The 21910-nt window shown below is 44.4% G+C and overlaps 1 long non-coding RNA gene across 2 annotated transcripts in view; it reads right to left on the minus strand.

Moving 5' to 3' along the window:
* Positions 1–5401: 5401 nt before the first annotated feature.
* LOC309654920 overlaps positions 5402–21910 on the minus strand; it is a 39960-nt gene continuing 23451 nt past the window's right edge. The window contains exon 3 of one of the 2 annotated variants that reach the window (XR_014260508.1): positions 5402–5534. This is a non-coding gene — a long non-coding RNA (uncharacterized lncRNA). Of the gene's footprint in view, positions 5535–19176; positions 20146–21910 lie in introns of those variants that run through there. The other variant, XR_014260509.1, reaches the window with a different exon arrangement.

The following is a 21910-nucleotide window of genomic DNA, read 5'->3' on the forward strand; positions in this document are numbered from 1 at the left end:
GACTTAACATAAAGCTATAGAAATCAAGATAATGTGGTATTGGTGTATGAACAGATATACAGATGGAAGAAACAGAATAGAATTCAGAAATAGACCCACACATACACAGACAATTGATTTTTGACAAAGATGCCAAGGCAATTTAATGGGGAAATGATAGTCTTTTCAGGGCACTGGTCATATAGTCATATATATGTATTGGCAATACAAACGACAAAGTCCTTGTATCAGAATATTTAAGAACTCTTAGAATTTAATAATAAGAAACAAGTCAATAAAAAATGATCAAAAAATTTGAAGAGACACTTAATACCAGAATAGCCAGTTGGCACATGAGAAAATGCTTAATGTTATTAGTTATAGAGAAATGCAAGTGAAAAGCACAAAAGAAACCACCGCACACCCATTAGAATGTCCAAAATTAAAGAGACACACCAAGTCCATAGCCAGTGTTGGCAAGGATGTAAAGCAATGGAACTCATACACTGCTGGTGGGAAAGCAAAACTCTGCAAGCACTGTGGAAAGCACTTTGGCAGTTTCTTCTAGAGATACACTTTAAAGGATCCACCCAGAAATCCTATTCCTAATATTTATCCAAGAGAAATGAAAACATATGTCCACAGAAAGATGTGTAGACAAATGTTCAGAGAAGCTTAATTCATAACAGCCCCAAAGTGGAAACAACCCTAATTTCATCCACAGGTGAATAGATCAACAGATGGAGGTCTAGTGACACAACAAAATGCTAGTCAGCCATAAAAACAAGAACACACTGTACACAGTGACACGGATTGTTCTCAGAAATGTTATGCTGAGAAAAAAATAGCCTGACACAGCAAAGAGTGTGCCCTGTATGATTTCATTTATATGAAATTCCAGAAAAGACAGATCTAATCTATAGTGACAGAAAGCAGATCAGTGGTTGCCTGGAGCTGGGGTGGAAGGATTGAGTAAGAAGGGAATTTTCTGGGGTGCAGCCCGTGATCTCTATCTTGACTGTTCTGGTGGTTACCTGGGTGTACAAACTTGTCAGAAATCATCACAATGTACACTTTGAAGTCGGTGCATTTTATTGAATTAAAATCATACCTCAATCAAGTTGATTTGAAAGAAAAAGCATTTAGTCAGTAGAAAATACTATGCTATACAAATATCAAGTTGGGAGAAGGCAACATATAGACAGAGAGTCAGAATTCCTGGGAAACCCCAGTCTGCAAAACGCACTCACTTTCTGGGAGACGCTGGTCCTTCTCAGAGCTGCCCCACGGGCTTGGCGTGGGACCCCTGACGTTCATGGCCACCTTGAGACCCTTGCACGTGCTGGGTCATGGGAGGAGCTGGGAGTTCTGTTTCAGCCCTTGCTGGAGGACGTCGCCTGCTCTTGTCAGCTCTGCTGCCTGCTTCCACCTGCAGCCACCTTTCCCAGGACGCCTGGGATGTGCAGAAGCTCGCGCCTGCCTACCCAGCGTTCCACCTGAGGCCCAAGTCTTCTCGAAGTTCACAGAGACAGGCAACACAAGCCTTCTGCCTTCATTTGCCCTTTTTTGCTCTTCTCCCCACTGCTTTTTCTTTCTCAGCTCCCAAATCACATCCTATTTCTGTTGGACTCTCCTAGCATCTCTCTCCCTCCTCAGTTCTTAGTTCCCACATCCTGATTTCGTGTCTCAATATCATGGTGACACAGCATGTGAGAAGATTCAGGAGTTGCCCTCTGATTTCAGAGGGACCTAAGGACTCAGGAAAGGATGGATGGCCCCAAAGGAGCCAGCGGCCACCACCACGATGCCTGTCATATGGAGACTTCAGTGAAAGCTTCCTCCAAGGAATGGCAGTTGGCCATTTGTCCAAAAATAGCCTGTTGAAAGATGAATACACTTTCTTCTCTTATTTATTTATGTTTTTATTTTATATTGGAGTGTAGTTGATTAACAATGTTGTGTCTGTTTCAGGTGTACACACTACTACTTATAAAATAGAGAACCAACAAGGACCTACTGTGTAGCACAGGGGACTCTGCTCAATATTGTAATAACTTAGATGGAAAAGAACTTGAAAATGAATACAGTTTTGATTGTTCTTTATTTCTAAGAGTAGAGTACAAACTCCTTGGCTTTGCCCGCCAGGCCATCACAATGCGGTCTTTGCAGGTTCCTGGAAACCCGGCCCTAGCTTGTCCTCACCCGCCACCCCATCCCACTTGGTAACACTACAAACCTCAGCTGAAAAGTGAGCGTGAGTCCCTCCCTGCCCCCCCTCTACCTGTCTCTGTTACGGCACCTATCACAGAGTCCCGTGGGGACTCAGCTGCCTGGGCCTCTCACCACAGAAACATCCAACAGGGCAGGTAAGCTTTGGTGACCCCCAAGCCTAGCACCGCTTCTAACCCATAGTAAGTGCTCGAATCTTTATATCGCGGTGCTCAGTGCTGTAAGAGACACAAAAACTGCCTAAGGCTTAGTCTGCATCTCCTGGAGCTCGCAGGCCAGAAGGCAACTGAACATGCAGGCAGCTGCAATCCAAGGGAAACTGCCAGGTAAGTGCTTCGTTAAATGTCGGGCGGGACAAAGCAGCAAGGAAGAAGGTTTCAAGTCAAACTGTTGGCACAGATGTTTGAATTTACTTAATTATAAGGGCTAATTTTCTGTGAGTGGTTTCCCCGCGCCACGGACCAGCTACGCATTTACACGATGTATCAGTTTCCTTTGGCGGCCCAAGCAAAGCACCAGAAACGGGGTGGCTGGAAACCACAGAAATTTATTCTCTTCCAGTTCTGGAGGCTGGAAGTCCAAGATCAAGGGGTCAGCGGGGCCGTGCTCCCTCTGAGAGCTCTAGCGGAGAATCCTGCCTCGCCTCTTCTAGCTTCTGGCGGTTGCTGACAGACAGTCCTTGACGTTCCTTGGCTTGTGGCTGCTTCACTCCAATATCTGCCTCTGGTCTTCCCCGTGTGGGCATATATCTGTGTGTTCTCTCCTTTTTTTATAAGGAGGAGGAGATGGATTTAGGGCCCACCCTAACCTAGTATGACCTCATCTTAACTGATCACATCTGCCAAGGCTGACTTGCCAAAGAAGTTAACATTCTGAGGTTCCAGGTGGATGTGAACCGAGGGGACACTATTTAACCCACTTTACGTGCCTAATCTCCTTTAACTGTGACCGTGAACATATGAAGTAAACGTTATTACAATCCCCATTTGATACATGAAGACATGGAGGTGTCCAGAGCTTAAATGGTGGCCCAAGAGAACATTCCAGAAACGCTAGGAATTCTGGTGTCAGAACATTTTATCACACTGTGATCCTCCACTCTTAAGACTTAACGAAGTTTTAAAATTGTAAAATATATCATTGATTTAAAATAGTGTATGTAAAATGAATGTACAGATTAGCGAATATTAATAAAATGAATACCCACGTACCCATCACTCAGCTTACGAAGTAGGACACTACTGGTGCCTTAGAAGTACAGCCCTGTTTTATCCCCTCCACCCACAGTGTGAATCTGAGACCACCCCCTAATAAACATTCTGCAGCTGACGTGCTGACTTCCATCTCTGAGTCAGCTCCCCGGGGACCCCGCCTCTGGAGACTGGCACCGGCAATGGTCTAAGAAAACACACTTTCAGATGGGATTTTGGAGATCAACATCCCACCAGCTGGGGACGATAAAGTTTCCTTCCCTGTTGGCTGGTGAGTCATGAAGAGCTCTGTGAACTTAGAAAAGTAGTCTGGTCTCTCTGTGTCTGGGGAAAGTAATCTTCTTTGAGATACTGAATACTGGGGGGAAGAAGCGGGTAGGACACCAAGCCCCACAGTGGGCTATTCTGTCAGTGGTTTTCACCTGAGGCTGGGGGCTCGTGGAGGGGAAGGGAGTCCAGGATGGCGGACTCACCTCCCACAGCCCCAAGTCAACTCTGATCCCCCCCCATTCACTCCACTGTCAGTGGCTGGGATGGAGGTGGACAGCGGGGAAAGTAGGCAGGAAGGCTGTTGGAACTAGAAGAGGAGCTTTTCCAAAGGCACGGACGCCCCTTTCCTGGCCGGGAAGCACGAGCATCACCATCTCGCTTTATCAACTGGCCCTTCTCTTGAATTGGAAAAATCACCTAGGTAACATATTACTTATGTAGGTACTGTAGAATACTTATCACTTAAAGCGTTATTGTTATTATTATCATTTATTTATTTATTTTTATTTTTGGCTGCGTTGGGTCTTTGTTGCTGCACGTGGGCTTTCTCTAGTTGCGGCGAGTGGGGACTACTCTTTGTTGCGGTGCACGGGCTTCTCATTGCGGTGGCTTCTCTTGTTGCAGAGCACAGGCTCTAGGCACGTGGGCTTCAGTAGTTGTGGCTCGCGGGCTCAGTAGCTGTGGCTCGCGGGCTCTAGAGCGCAGGCTCAGTAGTTGTGGCCCACGGGCTTAGTTGCTCCGCAGCATGTGGGATCTTCCCGGACCAGGGCTCGAACCCATGTCCCCTGCATTGGCAGGCGGATTCTTAACCACTGTGCCACCAGGGAAGCCCTTATTATTATTATTTTAAATCTTCTGAAAAGGCAAACATTAACCACCATCTCAGAAATATAATAATTTCAATGGTAAACAGAGGACATTTTTGTTTCATTTTATCTTTTTTATTAAGGTGTAATGACATACAACATGATATTAGTTTCAGGTATATGATATAATGGTTCAATATTTGGATATATCGCAAAATGATTACCACACTAAGTCTAGTGAAGTAGACTCTACTCAAGCAGAGAACATTTTTTCGTGTGTGATTCAGTTATACGTACATACATATGTATATATTCTTTTTCATCTTCTTTTCCATTGTGGTTTATTACAGGATATTGGATCCAGTTCCCTGTGCTGTACCGTAGGACCTTGTTGCTTATCTCTTTTATGTATAGTAGTTTGTAGAGAACACTGCTGAAATGCAGAATTAAGGTAAAGGTGTTTTCTCCTGCTAGAGTTGTTTCTGAAGAGGTCTTGGCTCAAACTCCTGCAGCGCGTCGAACCCCATCATCACACTGTGTACTGTGGATTCCGGCCACGCCAGAGGGCACACGCTGACTCACAAAGGGAAACCAAGAGAACTGCCAGCCTCTGCTGTATCAGATCAAGTCAGCTGTGGACGTGCTTTTCCTCAGTTCCGCGTGCCCAGGCCCCCGGAGGCTCAGGCAGCTCGTGAGGCTTCTTCTCTGCGCGTCAGTCAGAGGAAGGGCACAGGGACACGTCGCAGCCTGACCTCCACCACCACTGACTCACACTCACTCAACACGTGAAAATCCAGCGGAAATAATAAATGGGTGATAGAACCTTTTACAAGAAATAGAAAATCTAGCAGGACTTTTGAGGATGGGAGGAAAACAAGCTCTTTTGGAGAACGTGGTTTATGTTCCTTTCTCTCTCTTTTTTTTTTTTTTTCAGTTTTCTTTATTCTGCCTTAGGAGGCATTTGTGATTTGTACGTTCTGTAGAAAAGAGGAGCACGGAAATTCTAAATAAGATCCAGGAATCTTCAGTGTCACTATTTCTGAAAAACGGAAGCCAGTTTTTAAAAATGATAAATGGTGCTCAAGTCACGTTCTGCTTTAAAAGTTTGTAACAAATACAGACGAATTAAAAAGAAAAAAAAGCTAAATGCAGTACATGCATTAAAAAATTTCAAATAGATGAGGACATAAAAGATGAAAATAAAAGTTTTCTTTTATGCCTCCTCTACCTAAAGATAGCCATTATTAACAATTTCTTATATATCCTTCCAGAGTTTTCCATGCATACACAACATTGAAAAAAACATTTTAAAATTTGTATACAATATTATGACACCTTTTTTGAATAATTATTTATTATATACTTAATAATATATTGGCATGCTTTATTTCAACACATACAGATTTACTTTATTATTTTTAATAGCTACATAGTATTTTTTCTGTAAATGTACTTTATATACCAGTCCCCTATTCATGGACATTTAAGTTATCTTCAGAGTTTTAAAAATATTACAATATTGCAGTGAATATACTTTATTCATATATTTTTGTACATGCACAAATATATCCGTAGGGTAAATTCCTAAAAGCTGAGTTGCCAAGTCAAAGGGTTTGTACATAAAAATTTTTTACAGATATTACCATGGCCTCCATAGAGGCCTTTATATCTGACCATCAATTAATGAAGGGAGTTTCCCTAAATCCTCACCTATCCTAGGTTTTATAAAACTTTTAAGTCTTTGCCAACTGATATGGAAAAAAAAAAAAAAAGATGTCTTCTTTGTTTCAATTTGCATTTCTCCCATAAATGTCTCCATTTCAATTTTTAGCAAAAAGAAGGCAAAACATGCTGTGCTGAGTGGTTTGCAATTGCAGAAAGAGCGATTTGTGACCAGCAATATTTTGCGTCCCTTGACCTAATTATGTCCACTCTCCAGATATTTTCACGAAGCAGGTAGCTTTTGAGAAAACCCAAAAAAGGTAGAGTCGGAGATGGTTTATTTATAAACGAGTCTGTCGGTGAGGAAACACTGATGCCGATGTCCGGGCACAGTTCCGACTCTGCAGCTCTGCAGCCGCCAGCAGGGCTGCGGATCGCAGGGATGTCGTCGACAGCTGGAACACTCTGCGGTCCAGCACTGACCTGGCCTCGGCACCTGAGCAGAGCCAGGCTTGCTGGAGGTACGCCCTCCTAAAGCAGCCCTTTGTTTTCACTTCTGGGGAGCTGGCAGGGGAGCAGCTGTTTAGAATTTCATAAATAAGTCATGGATTAACTCGGCTGGTTTTCTTTATCTCACTGCCCCTGCCCCTGTAGTGACCCTATTGGGTGTCACAGCAGGTACAGGATGAGCAGATCCAGGGCAGGGGAATCTGTCCGTCTGCGCACAGATTTCCAGCTGCTCACCACCTCCCTTGGTCATCTTTGGAGGCCACGCTTGCTTCCGTTGTGACACGGATTGCCACACAACTGACTCGTTCACCCACATGACTCCAGCTGTATCTGGATGGTTTAAACGTGGCCCATCAGGTCGGGCAGCAGGGAATAGGCACGTTCTAGGTGCTGCATGGGTCCTGGCCCCAGAGCAGCCCAGTGGCCGCCTCTTCCTTCCCAGATGCTTTTTCTTGGGCCACATGGAAAAGTCACCATACGGCACAGCGGTTAACACTCAGGTCTGGAATCCCATGTGCTGCGGTTTGAATCTTGGCTCCTCCCATTAATTACTGCGTGGCCTAGAGGAAGCTACTTAACGTCTCTGTGCCTCAGAGTCACAGAAGATCATCATACCTAACGCATGGGCTTCAGATGGGATGATCCAAACAAGACCAGTACTTGGCCTGAAGTTCCAAAAATGTTGCCTGTTGTTATTACAACCAGCCTGTGAGACTCCAGCTCTCCTGATAGGAAAAAGCTATATTCCATTTTCAGATTGGAGTGGCAGTGAACTAGGAAGTGCAGGATTCATCAGAAATCATTTCTCTTCTTTCGCCTGTCTTGACCTACTGTATCTGGTTTATTGCTACACCTACTTTTCACGCGAAGACGCAGATTTTCAGCAGCAGGACTCACGAGAGAGGGCTTTCGGCCTCAGCGTAGCTGCGTCTCAGAGTTCTGCATTCTGTACACAGCTGCATTTTCTCCTACACCTCCCACCAAATGTGGTTGTGGACTCGGGGCAGCTATACTCATGAAGGGGCTTGGCATAGACAGTGTCCAGATGTGGGAACACAGCTGCATGGAAACACCCTGCTCACTGGTCAGGATCAGGCTGAAAGAGATTAAGAGTCAGAGAGAACTTTCTCCGAGATCTAATCTCACGCCCCTTTGCTTCCACCCTCTTGCTCATGGCGTTCACGCCATGAGGAAGAGGAGGTAGAAATCAAGGATGCTTTACAGCGATTTGTGTGCCCCTGAGCCACAAGACAGTTCATTTCTGATGGGATACCTTCCACCTGGTGCAGAGTTAATCCGCTCCCAGAGGCAGTGCGTGACAAAGAGATAACTACCAGGTGTGTGCTGGTTAAATAGCAAATCATAAATTCAAAAGAGTTATGCAATCTGGGAACGTGACTGAGGGTGGCTGTTTTGCAGAGAGAACAGGTTCAATACCATGAGGAGCACTGATGCCTCAGACCTAATTTACAGTTTCCAGGAAACATAGGGGACAGTGAAGTTAAACTGCCCCAAGGTGCACATGCTGGATCTTTCCTGAAGGTGAAACATACTGCAGGAAAACTGGCCTGGAATCTTCAAAGTCATCATTATAGGAAGAAAATGGGAGAGTGGCCTAGGTGAAAAGAGACACAGTACCCAAAAGCAAGGTGCAAACCTTAATTAGATCCTTGTTCAAAAAAGTAAAGGAGAACAACCATAAAAGACATTTAGTGACAATTGGAGATACTGAAGGATAGGCTGATTCTTAGGTGGCACTACAGAATTATTGCTAATTTTTCTGCGCATGAAAATGGCCTTCTGGTTACCAGGAGAATGTTCTTATTCTTGGGGGATGTCTGCCACAGTAACTAGGAGTAAAGCATTATGATGCATGTGGATAACTTTCCAATAACTGAAGAGTGAGAGGGAGTAAACGTGGCAAATAGGAGAATTGTTGAATCTAGATGGAGGTTGGTCCTGGGAGGGTTGTTCCAGGCTGAATCTAGGTGTTTGTTGTCCTATTTTTTTTCCAACTTTTCTCTAAGTTTGAAAACGTACAAAATGAGAAGTAGAGAGGGAAAGGAGCGTTTATGGATCCAGGGGCTGGCGGCTATTTGGGGCAGCCTTTGTGGCACAACTCAGCTTAAGCCTGGCCAGCATTTTCCCTTGGGAAGGGGGGAGGCCTTTGATACCATGTCTGTTCTTAAGTTGAGAACTGTCTTTCTGTGGGTGCCTCATCCCCTGATTCCGGACCAAGAGGACACCTTTGTGGAGTCAGCAGTGTCTCCAGGCCCCAGGGCTCTGAAGGCCACCATCCTACAGGGGGAGGGTGTACCAGGCCTATTTCCCCTTATAGAACACACCCTCCATCTGCCCTCATTTGGTGCAGAAGACAAGGCTAGGTTTCTACATCACCTCCTTTCTATATCACCATGTAGAAAACAGGATTGTTAGATGTCAGATGTTATGTACTTACAGAGTGGAAACTTTGCACCATTGCTCAGAGTACAAGGTAATATCAAATTTTTAAGAAATAATTGAACATTGTGTTGCTCTTGTATCTTATGCTTGGACTCCATAATTTAACCCAAGGAAAGAATTCTCTAATAGTCGGCCTTTGGGGCACAGGCAGTAGAGCGAGCTTTGGGGTAAGAAGGCCTTTTAGAAGAATGGTTCAAATCATTGAACCTTGAAGGCAGACCCCCTCCTTGATGAGAGGCAACAGACCATTCTGAGTGACTGGAATTCACACTGTGTCTCTCACCAGAAGATAAATCTTTAACCAGCTGTAGGAAGCTTGCTTACCACAAAACTAATGAACCTTAACTGGGTATGGACGGCCAAACATGTTGACAGCAGTGGAAACCAATACCCAAGACACTGTTTGGAGAACAAAGCCAGAACTGTGATGCCCAGATGTTAACATCCATAAAATATTTGTTAAAAAAAAAACAAAAACAAAAAAACGCAAAGACATTGGAGGACTGGCCAAAGCAATCTTGAAAAGGAAAAGTGGAGCTGGAGGAATCAGGCTCCCTGACTTCAGACTATACCACAAAGCTACAGTAATCAAAACAGTACGGTACTGGCACAAAACCAGAAATGTAGATCAATGGAATAGACTAGAAAGCCCAGAGATAAACCCACGCACCTATGGTCAATTAATCTATGACAAAGGAGGCAAGAATATACAATGGAGAAAAGACAGACAGTCTCTTCAATAAATGGTGCTGGGAAAACTGGACAGTTACATGCAAAAGAATGGAACTTTTAATTTTTATTAAAGGAACAAGTAAAATCTATCATCTGCTTTACCATAATTTCATGAAATGAGGTGCACTTTAATGTCAAACAAGAAGTAAGGACATGATTGGAGAATGAAGATGCCTGGGTGGGGGACCTAGATGAGAAGAATAACCAGATGGGTGAAGGCGGTTAAGGTGTTAGCACCCTCAATTAGAATGCTGTCCAAAAGAACAGAGCAAAAAAGCATCTAAAGGATCAAAGGAGGGATGATTATGGTCAAAAACGTTTCTTGCCCTACATTTTTGACATCTTCTTATGTTGCTGACACTTTAAAATAAAATGTTAAAGGTTTACTCTGCATCAGAAAACAATTATGCTGCATATATGTGATGATGTGTGTATGTAAATCATTTTATATTTTTAAAATGCTATTTAATTCATTTAAACCTCACAACAGGAATATGAGATTCTCACCATAAACTTGGTCATCCTATGTCTCACTTTACATCGGAAACCAAAGCTCCCAAATGAATCCCTGATGAATCAGCAAACGTCCTAAGATTTGTCAACAGTCAACTGGCAAATTGGTCTGGATCTGAACCTTCTGGGTGATGCTTGACTAAAGGAATCCAGAGTTTTAAAAATCAGAATCGCTATAAATCTTCTTTAATGTGCCTCAAGTACCTTCCAACTATACTTCAACCCAAATAAACATAGAATCCAAATGAAACAGTCCAGAAGTTAACAGTGGCCATGATACAAGTTAATTCTGGAGACAAAACATGCCTGAAACAGACGTGGAAAAAGAACCCATGTGAGAGGATTAGGTCGCCATCACAGCCTTGGGATCCTCTAGAAAGCAGAGGCTGAGGCGGGATTTAGGTGTGGACACTTGTCTGCGAGGAGCAAGTCCAAAGCACTGGGCGACAGGGCAGCGGGCTGTGAGGTTGGAGGGATGCAGGGCAGCGATGTGGTCCATTGTACCACAAGCCTTAGACACAGCAGGCCGCATGGGAGCTTGTTCAAGGGGCACTCGGGGCTTCTCTGGAAGGGTCTGCAGGGGAGCCACATCTCAGAATGATCCCCGGAAGAGACGCAGGGGTGGTGGTGTCTGCCTGGCTCCCTCCCACCCCCTCTCCCAGCAGCACCATCTCATCCATCCATCAGGACCTTACACCTTACACTTTCCTGTGTGCCAATGGCTACCTGAAAGCCAGATTCCAGGCCCTGGGACTTGGTATTTGGTACAAGCCTGAAAGAAAAGGGACTTGGGGTTCCGACAGAGAGAGAGGATGGAGGGAGAGAGGAAGCGGGAGAGAGAGAAGAAGAGGGGGCAAATCTCAAGAGGCTTGTGTCCCGTACAATCAATATCACCTCCTGGTAACTATGAAGCCACTTAGTGATATTCAGAATTCTCTGTACCAGTTAAGACATGAGGTAGCATGAGGATGGTTTTCAGTGCCCAGAAATACTTTATGAAGGAGCCAGTCAGCAAGAAAACACGGACGCTTTTAAACAGACACAGTTAGATTTTAGTAGGAGCCACGAGTGACCATTTAAAGTCAAACATTTTGCCAAAGACTGAGCATACTGAAAATTACTTAGGTCTCAGGTCTATAAGAACTAGAAGTTGTTTGATTCCAGCTTAAATATTAATTATCAGAGGCATTTGCATTGTCTTAGATTGGGTTCCTCCAGAAGCTGCCCTGAAATATGAGAATGTGAATACAGGCAGCTTATTTACAAGGTGAAGGAGAGACAGTGGACTAGGGAGGAGTGAGGGATGGAGGGAAGACATGTGGTTTCAGGCAGATCATCACCCTGGGTAACTGCATATTACACTGCTGGGGACTCTGGGAGCCCAGAGTGAGACACTCTCCAGAGTAATTGCATCCAAGGGGCAAGGGAGCTGGGGTATTTACACACTGGCTTCTGGCAGTGTCCTGTTGAGAGCTTCTCCCAAGGGTTCTTATGTCTCCAGAACTTCCAGCCTGCTTTGTGGGAGGACAAAATGGTCTCCAGCTGCCGGATACGCTCTCAGGCAGAGATGCAGATGCTGGCAACTGGAGGCCAGGCCTTTGCACTGGGGGCAGGGCACCCAGACAACGGGCTGTGGGTGACTTTGTCACCTCTCAGGGTGAGGTGACTCAGCAGACACCTCCAGATATTACGGTGCTTTCTAAGTTTTAAAAGTGTTTAATATTGCTAACACTAGACCCCTTTCTTTGTGAAGTAGGTGCTTTAAGTCACTTTGAATGCATTCATCTAGAATGCTTTCTTCTTTGCAAAATTAAACTTAAAAAAAATTACTGTGTAGGTAGCTAAAATCAGAAAACTTTGAGGTTGGAAAATCTGTGCTTTTCTTTTTCCTGTGACAGGCATATTCCTACAAAAAACTTAAATACTTTTAGAAGATAACTAATCTTGCCAGTTGTCTATATTGTGGAGGTGAGAGACTATTCAATCAGGATGACTAAAATTTTTTTTTAAATAAATTTATTTATTTATTTGTTTGTTTTGGGCTGCATTGGGTCTTCATTGCTGCACGCGGGCTTTCTCTAGTTGCAGCAAGCGGGGGCTACTCTCGTTGCGGCACGTGGTCGTCTCATTGTGGTGGCTTCTCTTTGTTGCGGTGCACGGTCTTCAGTAGTTGTGGCATGCAGGCTTCAGTAGTTGTGGCTCATGGGCTCAGTAGTTGTGGCGTACGGGCTTAGTTGCTCCGCAGCATGTGGGATCTTCCCAGACCAGGGCTCGAGCCCATGTCCCCTGCATTGGCAGGTGGGTTCTTAACCACAGTGCCACCAGAGAAGTCCCCAGGATGACTAAATTTAAATAAGAAGGGAAGCAGGCTCAGTAGACACGTTGAAAATAGGCACACTAGCAGAGGACTCCCAACTTCAGTCCAGCAGATGCCACCCCAACGTTCAAGACATCCTGGTCAAAGGCAGATGGAAAATTCTTGGCCACTCTACATGAGCAGAGGATGGTCAAGCAGGTATTGATGAAGTATTAATGCACCTAACTTTTGTTCATTTATTTTATTGCTAGCATAATAAACAGCCACTTTTTCTCAGTTGAAACACAGAAAGAATCCAAGCACCAAAATGATGTCCTTGATGTGAAGACCAGTGCTAGGAGGACTTGAGCATAACTGCTGTAGTTTTTTTTTTTTTTTCTTAATTGAAGTAGAGTTGATGTACAATATTATATATTACAGGTGTACAATATAGTGATTCACACTTTTTAAAGTTTAGACTCCATTGATAGTTATTATAAAATATTGACTCTATGATGATTGCTGTAGTTTTTGTTGCTTGGTACGTGAAGCCCTCTGTGAGTGTTCCCAAACCAGGCTTGGGTAAAACCTTCCCATCGCGACGACCTCAAGTGAGTGTCTGCAACGCGTTCATGTCTGTTCTTAAGGTTTCAAGCTGTGGTCTCACATTTAGAACCCACATTCCCCATGCCAGGGATTTTCCTGGTTGATGATATTTTTTAGAGGATATTAGATCGTTTATTTATTACACATGATAATGGATGATACCTAAGGTTCATTCCCGTCTATAACTTTATCTAGTACCATAATTCAATTTAGATACATTGCACAGGATGTTCTCACCTGGAACTTGCCTGTGTTGAATCCTACCCCATATCATCCTTCTTGCCTATTTCTGAGTATTCTTCTCATTCTCCAGTATCCTCTGCTGGTTTGGGGCTTTGTCTTAGGGCTCCTTTCCTAGTTCATAAACGTTTCCTCTACAGTTCTTCAGAGTCTTATGCTTTGTTTAACCATGTTTACATTAAAAAAAAAAACTTTTAAACCTTTAAGCAAATGAATACTCCAAAAATGTGGAAAAGTCACCAATTAAGTAAACAAGCACGATTCTTATAAACAAGCTCAGAAACAAGCACGATTCTTATAAACACTTCTGTGAACTGTATTAAGTTGGAAATAGGTGTTGTAGAAACATCTCGATTTAATTTTAAGACTATGAAGTCAACAAATGCATAGAAATATAAGTATTTCCTCTGAAGAATCACTACCCACGTGTCACCAGTCTGTAAATGAACAGCCACAGTGATTCTTTGATGTTTGTGCATTCGTTGCTGGGAGTGGTCACACGAACTCTACTAATCTGAGCCTCAGTGGTTTTTTTCCATCTATTACATGGGAATAATAATACCTACCTTGTAAATTTGTTGCGAGGATTAAAGAAGACCATGCATATACAACACAGCACTATGCTCAATAAATTATTGTGCTCAACTAGCTATGGTTATGCAAGACATTTTTACCCCGGTTTGTAGTAAAAATTGAAGTGATTAAAAATTCAGCTTCTGACCACCACAACCCTCTCCTCTGACTGCCTCCCCAAAGGGCTGATGATGTGACAGACGTCCAGGTGATGCGGAAGGAAGCAGAATGCAGGGCCTCTCCAGAGTCCTGTGCTGATGCCCCACTAGCTGTCCTTGCTGTTTCTTGTTCTTGTTTTTCTTCTTCCTTTCACCTCCGTGGTCAAAAACATAGCTGACGAAATACGTAAAACATCCCGGCATGATGAAGGGATTTTGGGTGGATGGCAGTCACCTCGAGCGTCTTGGACAGTCCCCAGCCTCTGTAGTGAAGGTTGGTTGAGTTACTCCAGAACCCAAAAGAAAACAATTAAATAGGCAGAGAAGGATTTTACTTCAGAATTGTATTTATGCTTTATTTCATTTTTTTTTTGCTGTGTTGGGTCTTTGTTGCTGCATGTAGGCTTTCTCTAGTTGCGGCGAGTGGGGGCTACTCTTTGTTGTGGTGTGCAGGCTTCTCATTGTGGTGGTTTCTCTTGCTGTGGAGCACAGGCTCTAGGCGTGTGGGCTTCAGTAGTTGTGGCACGTGGGCTCAGTAGTTGTGGCTTGTGGCTCTAAAGTGCAGGCTCAGTAGTTGTGGTGCACGGGCTTAGTTGCTCCACGGCATGTGGGATCTTCCCAGACCAGGGCTCGAACCCGTGTCCCCTGCATTGGCAGGTGGATTCTTAACCACTGCGCCACCAGGGAATCCCCTATTTATTTTTTAATATTTTAATGTCTCTCCTCCATTCTTTTTTTAAAAAAATATTTATTTATTTATTTTATTCTTGTTGTGTTGGGTCTTAGTTGCAGCAGGCAGTCTCCTTTGTTATGGCTTATGGGCTCCTTAGTTGTAGCTCACTGGCTTCTTAGTTGCAGCACGTGGGCTCTTTAGTTGCGGCACGTGGGCTCCGTAGTTGCAGTTTGCCAGCTCCTTAGATGTAACATGGCAACTCTTAGTTGCAGCATGCATGTGAGATCTAGTTCCCGGACCAGGGATCGAACCTGGGTCCCCTGCATTGGGAGCACAGAGTCTTAACCACTGCGCCACCAGGGAAGCCCCTGCTTTATGTCATTTTAAATTCGACATTTCCTCTGTGGAGGTAAGAGCAAGCCCATCTCCACTCATTACTTAGACAGTACAGTGGTTTGAACTGTGTCCCCCTAAAAGCATGTCTGTCTGGAACCTCAGAATGGGACCTAAGTTAGAACAGGGTCTTTGCAGATGTAATTAGTTAGGAATTCCCAGGGGCAATAATCTTGGCTTCAGGGTGGTCTCTAAATCTACTGACTGCAGTGTGCTAACACACACATATGGAATCTAAGGGAAAATAAAGGTCATGAAGAACCTAGGGGCAGGACGGGAATAAAGACGCAGACCTACTAGAGAACGGACTTGAGGATATGAGGAGGGGGAAGGGTAAGCTGGGACAAATTGAGAGAGTGGCATGGACATATATACACTACCAAACGTAAAATAGATAGCTAGTGGGAAGCAGCCGCATAGCACAGGGAGATCAGCTCGGTGCTTTGTGTCAACCTAGAGGGGTGGGATAGGGAGGGTGGGAGGGAGGGAGATGCAAGAGGGAAGAGATATGGGGACATATGTATTTGTATAACTGATTCACTTTGTTATAAAGCAGAAACTAACACACCATTGTAAAGCAATTATACTCCAATAAAGATGTTAAAAAAATAAATAAATAAATCTAATGACTGGTATCCTTCTAAGAATAAGGTGGTGTGAAGATGGAAAGCAGGGATTGGAGGGTTGCTGCCACAAGCCAAGGGACGCCGAGGCCACCAGAAGCTGGAAGGAGTAGGGAAGGATCCTCCTCTAGAGACTTCGACGGGAATGTAGTTCTGCTGACACCTTAATTTTGGACTTCTAGCCTCCAGAACTGGGAGAGAATAAATTTTTGCTGTTTTCAGCCACCAAGTTTGTGGCACTTTGTTACGACAGCCCAAGGAAACGAATACAGACAGGAGAATCCCACCTGTGCCCACACTGTGGAAAGGGGAGAAATAATGAAAACTCCTCCCCTCCTTCACTCCACCTCTGTCTCCTCTGCTTTATTTGTCTACGCAGTGCTCACCACAACGCAACACATTACTTGTTTTTCTTGTTGCTTGTTTTTGTCTCTCCCCGACTAGGACATAAGCTCCACGGGGCCGGGGTTTTCTATCCTGGTAACTGCTGTACCCCTGCAGCCTAGAACTATGCCTGCCATACAGTAGATGCTCAGTAAACGTTTATTGAGCTTAGGAATAAATGAAAGAATGAAACAGGCAGGAGTCCCGGGAATTGCCTAGTGTAATTTTTTCCTTCTTATAACACACAAAAATAAGAAGAAGACTAAGAGGATTCGGGGAGAGGAATCAATAAGGGAGTGAATGGCAGAGGGTCGGGAAGACCAGAGCTGCTAGTCTGATGACCGAGGGTTCAGGGTGAGGACGGAAAGATGGATTGGGGCCTGAGTGTGAAAGGCCTTGCATCTGGGTAAAGAATTTGGACTTATCCTGAAGCAGTGGAAAGCCAATGGGTTAATTTAAAGCAGAGGAGTGATAGAGGTTTTTAAGGAATTGCTCGGAAGCAGTGGCAGTGATGAATTCAGGAAGCGAGAGAAGAGTGGCAGGAAGTGAAGTAAGAGATGCCAATGGCCCGAGGGGAAGTCACCCCATCTGAAGTGTGAGGACAGCCCTGGAGAGGGATTGGAAGGGGGTGGAGAGGGGATCAACCTACGGGGGGGGGCCAGCATGGTTCCCAGGTGTTCCGCACAGGGGCTGAGTGCCTGGTACTGGACAGCATAAGAGATGGAGCAAGTTCGAGGTGGCACATACAAGTCTGGGGGGCCCATGGAACATTCCAGTGGAGATGTGGAGATGTCCAGTAGAGGTTGGACAGATGATAGGTCTGGAACTCAGGAAAGAGGGGAAAAGCTAAGGACCTATCACTGGGAGACACTGACAGAGATGCAGGAGGGAGAGTAGATGAGACCACCCTGGTTGGGTGTAGATAGAAAGAAAGGGAATTCAAGAATAGACCTCTCGGGAACAGGAAGTAAAGATATCTACGTGCATGCACACTGTGTCCCAGAGCCTGATCAAAAGCAAGCTCAAAATGCTTACAGCTCTTTCGAGAAGGGCCATCCTTTGGTACTAAGTTAATATTTTTAATGATTCTGTTCTATTTGTCTTTTATCAAGCTTATCAATAATGAACCAACAATACTACTGTGGATAAGATAATAGACTCTACACTAAAAGAAAGATAATTATAACAAGTCTCAGTCATCCAAGATAAACACAGGAAATGGGAGTGACGGGCATTAAATTGGACCCAGAACACAAACAGGGTTTCCTGTTAGTGGAAGAGAGTAACACAAAGAACCTACAATGTTTGAAAATATCCTTCATCCTGGATGGACGGTACGGTCCAAGGGCCAGTTAGTTCTTTCCTGACCAGCGTGGAAAAACTTCATTCGTTCTTCTTTCTGTAAACCTACCCGGACCCTTTTGTGGTTCTACAATCACCTATCACTTGTTAACAACCTCCTTGTTAAAAGTTTCATGTAGATGAAGCACGTGAGTTAGTGCTCTTGCTGTCTGACGCGGGGATTTGGGGTTTGGTTGCAGAATTCTTCCAAGAGGAGGGCCGCAGAAAGGTAGGAAGAAGACGTGTGTCTGTCTGTTGAGGCGCCCCTCACATCTGCTGTGGAATTCCTGCTACCCACCAGCTGCTTCTCTTTCAACACTGAGTTCAGGTGTCAGCGTTTCCGGGAAGCTGCCCTGATCGCTACACGTCCTCCTCACCTCGCCCACCATCTAAACACCCAGAGGCTACATTAGAGCATCTTGTCTAACACCCTAGTCCTCCTCTCTACATATGTCTATCCCTGGAATGTGATTCCGTAACCATCTGTTTATCTGCCTTTCTCCACCACCAGACGTGCGTTCCTTGGGACAAGGGATCCGTCTTTGTCATCTTTTGTAGAAACAGCACCCAGAATGGTCCTGTCCCAGAGCTCAGAACCAGTGACACTGACCAGCCTGCTCATCGCCTGATGGCAGCCCGGGGACCTCTGCCCGGGCAGAAGGTGCAGGTGATCTGACCTTGACCCCTGCCATTGGCCCGACTCAACTCTCTGTGTCCGAGTATCTTCCTTGTACGTCTGCTCTGCCTCTCTTGAATCTGAGGACCAGAGCAAGGAGAATCCAGGAGAGGAGGAAACTGCAAAGCCTCCCCTAGAGAAAGGAGGCACAAGATCCAAGAGGAAATGACAGGCAGCCATGGACTTGGGCTGGAGATCACACCACACGTGAAAAAGAGAGAGAAGCCATTGAAACCGGCTTGGGAGGGACCACAAGTCTACCTTCTGCCCTCCAAGGGGCTCCTGATCTTCCCTTCACTTGGCGAGCTGGTGACAGGGGCGGTGAGCATGGGTTTCTCTATGGGTTTACTGCCTGGACATGTCACAGTTCTTACAGCCAAATTCAGCCAATGAGAGAGAGGCACCCTCACACAGTTATTCAGTTAGAGCATCCGTGTGAAAACAAGCGCTTCTATAGCAAGACTCTGTTTCCAAAGGGTATTACTGTCTACCATCTTGTTGGTGCTACTAGAATGTGAAATGGTATGACTCTTAATTTTTGATTATGGAAAACTTCAAACACAAAAGTAGAGAGTAGACTATAATGCCCCCCCCCAACCCAGAACGCTCCTTCAACACTTACCGACACTTTGCCAATCCTGTTTCATTTGTCTCTACCTCCCCTCTTTTTCTTTTGTATTAGAGTATTCTGAAGCAATTCCCAGATAACATTATTATCTTCACGATGCCATGATCACACCCAACAAAATTATAAATAATTCTTTGATATCATTTAGGGAATAATTGATTACAGAACAGGTATCCCTACCCCATTATTATTTTTTTTTCCTACCCCATTATTTTTAATCCACAAAGACAAAAGTGATTAGCCCAAGGTCACGTGGCTGTCAGGAAGGGCACCGCACCAGACCTGGGCTCCTCTGACCTTATGGCCCAACGCACTCCCCACTGGAGCTCCCAAGCCAGAGAAATGGAAGTAGGGAGCAGTCACACAGGCTCAGAGGCAAGATCCAGCTGGTGCGTTTCTCAGTAGGTAAGATAGCGCAGCTGCAACTCTTTGTTCTTTGGGAGATTTGTTTACATCTTTTCCCAGAATCAACCCAAATGGTGTGTCGTAGACAGAACACACAACCCCCGAGGCTCGGCCTCTCTGCAGCCAGCCGCATGAGGAGGCTCAGGGGGCTCAAGCTGCTTGTTGGAGCGGGAGGGGCTCCATGTGTTCTCTGGATCTCGGAAGAAGAGTCTAGAAGAGTGACAGGAAATCCACGTATTACCAACCTCCCCCTGGAGAGGAAGGACAGCCAAGCCGGAGACTTCCCAGGTAATGCTTCGGCGACCAGATCCTGTTTCCAGGTCAGGGTCCCCAGACCTGTCTGTATATTCCGTTCCTTGTATACCTGCTCTGGTTCTTTTTGAACAAGACAACTGTTGGAAAGTTTCTCCCAGACAGGGGATGTTCAATAATACAGGCAGAAAACGGAGTGAGGGATACATCAGGCTGCACAAGACAACGGGAAAGGATCCCGGAGAAGGAAAAAAGGAAGAAGGTCCAGGGCGGGGTGGAGAGGGTGACCGCAGCCTGTGACTGTGGGCGCCGGTGCTACAAAGTGTGTTTATTTCCGTCATCCTGAGTCATCAGCTTCATGGGCTTCCCAGCTGCACGGCTGTGTCACTCCTGATGTTGACATGTGTTTGGGAGGCAGGAAACTTGAGAACAGAGGAAAGGAGGTTTTTAAAAAACAACAACAGCAACCAACAGCGAGATGGGAACGAGGTCATGGGGCCAAGATTCCATCCTCAGCAGGTCCTGGAACCAAAGGACATTTCAGAGCACAAAAAACAGCCTTACGTTTTTCCTATCAAAATCCCAGCAAGATATTTTGTAGATATAGACAAGATTATTCTAAAATTTATACGGAAAGGCAAAGAAAATAGAATAGCTAAAATCATTTTGAAAAAGAAGAATAAAGCAAGAGGAATCAGTATACGTGGTTTCAAGACTCACTGTATAGGGACAGTAATCAAGGCAGTGGTATTGGCACAGAGATAAACACATAGACCAGTGGGATAGAATAGAGAGCCCAGAAATAGGCTCATACAGAGGTGCCCAACTGATTTTTTACAAAGATGCAAAAACTGGTCAATGGGGGAACGATAAACTTTTTGACAAATGGTGCTAGCGCCATTGGGTATCCAAAAGCAAAAAGATGAACCTCATCCTAAGTCTTTAGCTTTATACAAAAATCAACTCCAGAAAGATAATGGACTTAAATGTAAAACATAAAACTGTGATTTTTTTTTTAAAAAACATGGGAGTTTTTAAACCTTTTTAAAAACATGGGAAGCATCTTTGGGATTTAGGGCTGGGCAAAGAGTTCTCAGACTTAACAGCCAAAGCAAGATCCATAAAAGAGAGAAATGGATGAATTGGACTTCATCAGAATTAGAATCTTTGGCTTTTTGAGACACCCTGTTAAGAGGATGAAAAAACAAGATACATAGAGAAAATATCTGTAGACCACATATCCAACAAAGGTCTAGTATCTAGAATATATAGAGAGAATTCTCAAAAGTTAACAGTATAAAACAAAAAATCAAATTAGAAAATAGGCAAAGGATACAAAGAGACATTTTACCGAAGAGTATATACAGATGGAAAATAAACACATGAAAAGATGTTCAACATCATTAGCCATCAGGGATTAACCATTCTGGTGGAATTAAAGGTGTTGCCTAATAATCCAGTGGTTCTCCATCATGGCAGCAACATTAGAATCCCCTGGGGTGGGGGAGGGCAGGGAACAGGTGAAAACCACTGACCGCAAGAGCTTTATTCCAGCTGGACACAGAGGATGCCCACGCTCATTCTCCTTGCAGCTTCAGCCTTCCCAGCTATGGTGTTTTTGTGTCTATTTCTGGAGTGGCCTCTGTTTCTGTGGGCTCCTTCCTTCCCACCCGCTCCTCCTTACATCCCTAGTCTGATCTGTCTTGACTTATCAGCCTGTACATCCTCCCTTTTTTTCATGAATGCTCATTCCCCCTCCACTGGTCCTTACTTATCCCAGTTTTCTTCCTATCTCTACAGCTCCATAGAGCAGGGGAATCTCATATGTCCTTCAACCTTCTTATGTTATGTTTAAATTTTTCTGGGGAGAAATTTTGAACCTGAGTCAACCGGAAAGCATGATGTCTGAAATTGTGGTTGCCTCTCAAAATTTTGGTTGTATGGCCTTTATGCCTTATAGAAAACATTTGGTACCCCTCTAGATCCCCTGGAATATTTTATACATATACCTATATCCACATCAATGTATCAATATATTTATATATAGTACATATATTTAGATATATTATGGAGTAGAATCCTGAAAGTTTTTTGAAGATTGGAGAAATACAAGTTGAAAAATGTGCAGAAGTCTTCTAATTTATTCAAGATCTTTAGGAAATAATCAAAACCAAGTCAGAACCCCTAAAGGTAGATATTGAGTATTCCTAAAGACTAACAAGGTTGGTGAAATGAGGAAAGTTTCAAGCTGGTACCTTTTATTATAAGACAGCAGCTAAAGAAGTCT

The sequence above is a fragment of the Balaenoptera physalus genome (genome assembly GCF_965194825.1).
Source record: "Balaenoptera physalus genome assembly, chromosome: 2".
Lineage (NCBI taxonomy): Eukaryota > Metazoa > Chordata > Mammalia > Artiodactyla > Balaenopteridae > Balaenoptera > Balaenoptera physalus.